The sequence below is a fragment of the Mixophyes fleayi genome, chromosome 12 (assembly GCF_038048845.1).
Source record: "Mixophyes fleayi isolate aMixFle1 chromosome 12, aMixFle1.hap1, whole genome shotgun sequence".
In the NCBI taxonomy this organism is placed as follows: Eukaryota; Metazoa; Chordata; class Amphibia; order Anura; family Limnodynastidae; genus Mixophyes; species Mixophyes fleayi.
Window position 1 is genome coordinate 30,836,313 of NC_134413.1, and position 6,311 is coordinate 30,842,623.

A 6,311-nucleotide genomic window follows, 5' to 3' on the forward strand; every position below is an offset into this window, starting at 1 on the left:
TACAGGGACAAACGAAATTACAATACGAGGTGAGACAGCACAGTACAGTAAACAATAAGAACAGTAACTCACTAAGCACAGCTAGAGGGGCGGGAGAGGGGAGAGGGGAAGGTCCGCCTACGACGGAGTCCAAGAGGGAGGGCACGGATGGCAGGGAGACCCCCAGAGGGGAGAGGAGGGAGCGAGAGGGGACGAGGGGGAAGAGGGTCCTCGAGGAGGAGGGCTAGGTAGCTAGAGAGCAGAGTTAAAAGTGGTGAAGACAGGAGAAGAGATGACCCTGCTCAAAGGAGCGTACAATCTAAGGATCTAGTGTTGTGCCCCAAAGGAGTTTTGAGGCTTCATCAGTGGCTTAGTGGATTGACCTCACAATGTCTGCGATGATTCATAAGACAGCGACAATCCCTAAATGGGTCATCCAGGGGGAGCGATGGGAGGGGATAGGGAGAAGGAAAGGGAAGCGTTACCTATCTTTCTATACATTCACAAACCAATAACAAATCATGAATATTAGTATACCTCCTGCCCAGCATGAATAAGGATACTTTATATATATACTTGTATATCATTATACATCATATATATCAGTTTAGCAAAACTAGGAATTTTATATATAAACAAGAGACCATAAATGAGCATAGGGTTAAAGGGTACAATAAAAGCAATGCATGCTTATCTCTCTTATCTAGGAAATGCATACTAATATTTATTAAAAAATAAAAGAGGGATAATTCAAAACCATTCTTAAAACTTCTTCATACCTGCTACAAGTTGTAAGCCAGGATGAATGGATATATTTTACATCTAGACACATTGTGTTTTCATTGTGTCCTCTTAATATGCCATAATTACTTGATCTTTAAATGATGAGCAGTTGTCCCGCATATTATTTTCTGCACTGAGTGGATATAGGATAATGACATTTGTGGTGACTCAATTAAAATGTCTGTTTAACATGAACGGTTGTCCGGTGACATGATTTTCAAATTCTTTGTCTTGTTTTCCATGGGTGCAGCACACTTAGCTCCACACCTGTACATCCCCATTGTTCTCAGCCAAGTGTGCTGTATTTATTATCTGTGTAGGATTTAACACTTCTGGAAATAAATCTACATCCCTCTGCTACGCACCATCGATGTCTCTGCTATCACATCTGCCAGTACTGGATTTCTGGATCATCATGGTAGATATTTCCATATCACTTTAGATATCTATGTAGTCAGTGGTAAAAACCCTAATCCGATGTATCCATTTTCAATTTCTTTGTAAATAAAAAACTAATAGGTCAATAAAGATTTTTCTATTTTTGGAATAACTATACTGGGATTCCTTTGCTTGGCACGAGTGGGCTGTACCTCTTTGTACATGACATTGATCAGTGGTGGGGAGCTGAGGATACAAGCGTGCACCAGAGGCTGGAGACAGGGTAGTCTTTCCCATTGGGCATGCTGGGCAACTGCCTGAGGGCCCCACATGCATAGGGGCCCCATAGCCACGACTCTGTAGTAATTAAGAAAAAAAACCAAAAAAACAAACCTTACCTTTTTGCGGTCAAGCGGCACCGATTCGGCTCCCTCCCCCTTCCCCTCCTCCCAGCTGCGCACGCACAGAATGTCAGGCGTGACGTTATCCAGCACGACATTCTCAGTGAGGAGCGCACCGGGAGGAGCCACGACGCGACCAACAAGCAAGCAAGGAAGAAAGAAAGCAGAAAAGAAAAAGGAGAAGAAGATAATAGAAAGGTAAGTGAAGGGGGGCAAATAGGAGCATAATGGAGGGCACAGTGTGTGAAATAGGGGCAGACCAGAAGCATGATGAAGGGGTCTAGCCGTCAAAAAACGTTTATGTGGATTAATCTCTGTAGTACAGCATTTTTTTTTATTGTTTAAACACTGACTTTTTTGCAGGTAACAATAAATATAAACTTAATTTTATCGATAATTTACATTTTTATTCCTGTGAGTGGATGAGTAGATAGGGACCCCAGTGCACTGCTTTGCCCGGGGGCCCATAATGTTGTTAAGATGGCCCTGGCTGGAGACAAGTTATTATTACTTCTAATATTACTAAAGCTGGCCAAAACTTGCGGGGAGCTCATTAAAATACATTCAAAAAATTGCTGGGTTGATCATCTTCAGATATACTGGTAAATATGTTCAGGGTGACCGCCAAGTGTGCAGTCACCTTCCGACCTCGATATCAGGCCCCAGTGAATACGGAAGAGTGCCGGTGTAGACCTGTGTGCCAAATGGCCAGATCTCATCCACTTTGGGATCCTGCTGCTTGGCCTGTGCGGCTGGCTTAGATACAAAAGGTACATTCTCACAGGTGGATATTGTTGTCCATACTCTTCTCTGGTCGACTAAAAGTACAACAACCTGTGTTCAGGTTCTATAAGGCATTCAGCTATAGAGTATAGACAACGCTGTCTACCTTGAAGTCAATCGATTTTTTTGAGGGTTAACTTAAGCTGTGTAATCCATTTGGTGAACACAACACAAGGCAACAAGCCATTGATGGACATAAATCTGCCTACAGGTAATGATAGGCACTTTGAGTTTGTATGCTATTCAAAATAGCAGTAAAAACACTGCTACAGTATACACATTGTCATAACTACATATAACAACCATTGTATGAAAATAAAAACAGGAGGTCAAATGTGTACTAATAGTCTATACCAGGGGTGGGGAACCTGCGGCCTTAAGGCCACATGCGGCCTTCTAGGTCCCTAAGTGCAGCCTTTTGACTGAATCCAAACTTTACAGAACAAATCCTTTTATCAATACGTTTTTGTTTGCCTTTTAAATTTTATTCTTAAAATAAACGTATTTAAATTACCAAAGAAAAAAATAAGTTTCAACAAAATAATCCACCTAGATTGATCGCCACAGTTAGAACACTAGTAAGCCATAAGGGCTAAATTAACGCCTGCTATGCTCATGATTTAATTTGAATGCTACTCTAAAATGCTGATAGCTTCCCCGCTGACTGGCGCCACTTCCGAAGGAGGCTGGATGGCTGGAGTCTATGGCAGTTCCAGGCAAAAATGACTCTTAATTTTGCGCTTTGTGCACATGATCATTTGGAAGCCGACACCGAAATAGTAAATGGAGAGTAAAATAATATACACAAAAAAATACTGGCGCGGAGTATGACCTGATAATAGAACAGAAATGTAGTGGATAAGGAAATGACAAAAGAGGTGATGGATATAAAGTATATAGAAATCGCAATTTATATAACAGTTTTAGAAAACACAATAGCCAGTGCAATGGTATAATGACAAATAATATAACAAATATGACCAAACATAGATTGTAACATGCAGTCCTATATGACCAGAAAGCATGCAAACAAATGGTATTATGTTTATATATGAGATAGTCAAAAGAGTTTAAAAGACGAGAGTAAAATAAGACACAAAGTAAAAACTACTTACTGATATTTCCTACCTAACCCACATCAAGAAGCCCTTAGAGTCACAAATGACAGATACCCATCTAGAGGATAGGCTGAAACTATAGACCTCCATGCTGCGCCCAAATATTCAAATGCTTTCCAACAAAAAGCAAACACAGTCATTAAAAGAATAGTTTACTTTAGAGCTAACAAATTGTTTTCTTTGTTTGGAGTTAGCAAGTATATAGCAGTTAGATTTCTACAAAATAATGTACATTTTTAAGTATATATAATTGAAGTTTCTTGAATACGATTTCAATACAGCTAAATTAACGTGGAAATCCTGCATGAAAATGTTCCCCATCCCTGGTGTATATAATGGCGTTTTTTTTTATCACAGTAGTCTAACTATATTTAAATAGTTGGTTTTAGGAATACTTACAATTCATAGATATCTTTGGATGAGTACAGCTGAACAAGTCTAAGGGGTCTATTCAACATTGGTGGCTAGTGGGCTGCAGTAAATATAATTTTGTATTGCCACTTTTATTTACCGTGCTAGGGCTCATTGCCCAGGCGAAACATCCCTCCTAAACTAACAAAAGACTTATTGCCGGCTGCCGGAACTGCAGTCCCCATAGACCTCTATGGGGATACGATGTGACCATTTAATAAGTGGTGATAGGCTTTGCTTTTCACGGTCAGTCTTAAAAAAAAAAAAAAAAAGACAAAAAAACAGTATAGAGTGTCCCATCCACGCTTGTAGTAACTATTCACAAAATCAAAAAAAGAGGATGTTACCTAATGTAAGTATAAAGTGTGTATAAGTGTGTCCTAGTATAGACATACCGATATGTAAATCAATATCTAACATCTGTAAACGCACAGACATGGATAAATCATGATATACAGTAAATTCTAACGACAGTTAATGCAATGTAAACCAGAGAGTTAAATGTCTTAAAGGAAAAGTGCATTGATACATAGGCAATGTTCCAAAATATTCAAAAACCAATGGTCTGGAATGGAGGAGTTAGATGCGTCACTCCTGTTGAGGGAATTCTGAGATCAAGTATCGCAAATGGCTGTGGAACGCAAGCGCGTTGCTTTCTGACTGCGGGATTGCGAAGGATCAAAAAGAGTGTGCCCAACACGTTAAGTGGGTTCAGATTGTAGTCCCCATAGAAGTCTATGGAGACCGCAGTGACCTACATAAGATAGGTTAAGCTTTAACCCCTTAATAAATTGAAAGCCGAGATGGCTATTCTCTTTTGGCTCATCACAGCTTAATAAATTGACCGCTGAATATAGTACCGGTGTTTAAGTAGGAGTTCTCTTATAAGTTGGCTGTGGAACGGAGGCAAACACATCCACCACATTATAGATTCCTTTTTTTTTTTATCTTGATTGAGTCCTGCACTTACTATAACATGCTGACAAGACTTGCCTGATGACTGACAACTCAAACCTGCAATCAATTATAATGAGTCATCAGGTATGATGTTTAAAGCATGTTGATGATAAGCTGTCATAATGAGTGGCACGATTAAAACTGGCATCAGCCACGTGGCACATATCATTGTGTAATTAAAGTGCATGCTAAATAAGTAACAGGTACACACTGTTCATGGAAATAGAACACAAGATTAGATAGGTCAATTGGTCCAGATGATGCCAGTGAACTCAAACAACAAAGAAATACCTATATTCTAATGTGAGCATGTCATAACAGTATGTAACAATACTTGGAGTAATATTGTTGTCTAGAAATTGTAGACATGATGTTCCATATTAGTGAATAAAAGCCATTTTCCAGAGATCAGTAAATCACAGTTATTCTGAATAATAAAAAAAAAAAAAAAAAATATCTCCCCCTTGTGTTTATAATTTAGAGTGTTATTTTACTTTTATTAAAATTACTTTTACCACATATCAAATGGGTTCTTTATATAACTTTATGTCAAGATCTGTCTTTCATTCTAATTTAAAAATGTTGTAAAATTACAAACTGCATTCCTGTATTCGCATTGCGTTCTACACCGAAATGCTGGGGATTTGAGGGCGGTGGGGTGGGGACGCATACTTTTAAACAATGTTAAATGGGCGATACAAAATCATACACAAAAAATAGTGAGATGATCTTGTTTCACTTATTTCCTCTTTGTAGGAACATGTTCTTGCTAGGAGTGATATTGTGACAATATCTTTTCTAGACAAATAGCATGTTTGAACATGTTAGAAGCTAAATAAGGAAGTCACAAATGCTGCAATACTGTCTTACATTATACATAATCATGTTGCACTTCTGTATTCCTTATTGTCGTACACACAGTGGTTGAAGTGGAGGTATGGAAAATGTAAGAGAGTGGAAGTTTATAGCTTAATAACGAAGAGAAGTGGCGGTATGACATACCACCATAAACCATACCACTACGTAAATATCAATGAATATAAACGCTAGCTGTTCTCAGTAATAAAACACTGTCACTAGTTTATAAACAGCAGTGATGTTACCTAGAGTGCTGCAAGTCAATGACTCTAACAACTTCATTACTCCTCTCTTTTCTTCAAATTAACGCAAGATAGTTATGATCTGCAAAGGAAAAAAAATATGATACAGATATAATAAAGGGGTAAAAAAACAACATATGTTTACAAAGACCCAAGGGCTAGATCAACACAATGTTAATTTGGCAGCACATGATACATCTGAAAATTTGAGAAACATTTCACAGGGATGAATATATAGATAGAACTATAATTGCATTTTATTAAGTGCCTGGGAAAAGAGACAGGAACCAGTCTGATTACATTGTGGATAACTCCAGGCAGTTTTCTCCTTGCAATGCAAATTTACTTCTATGAAACAGTTTTAAAGATCTAGACGAAACCACCTCAGTAAACTATTCGGT

At 38.5% G+C, this 6,311-nt stretch overlaps 1 protein-coding gene across 1 annotated transcript in view; it reads right to left on the bottom strand.

The window, feature by feature from the left end:
- LOC142108146 (cytosolic phospholipase A2 delta-like) overlaps positions 1-5,992 on the bottom strand; it is a 68,791-nt gene extending 62,799 nt beyond the window's left edge. The window contains exon 1 of the mRNA XM_075191753.1: positions 5,914-5,992. The gene's annotated coding sequence lies outside the window, so the exon portion shown is untranslated. The remainder of the gene's footprint in view (positions 1-5,913) is intronic.
- Positions 5,993-6,311: the final 319 nt, after the last annotated feature.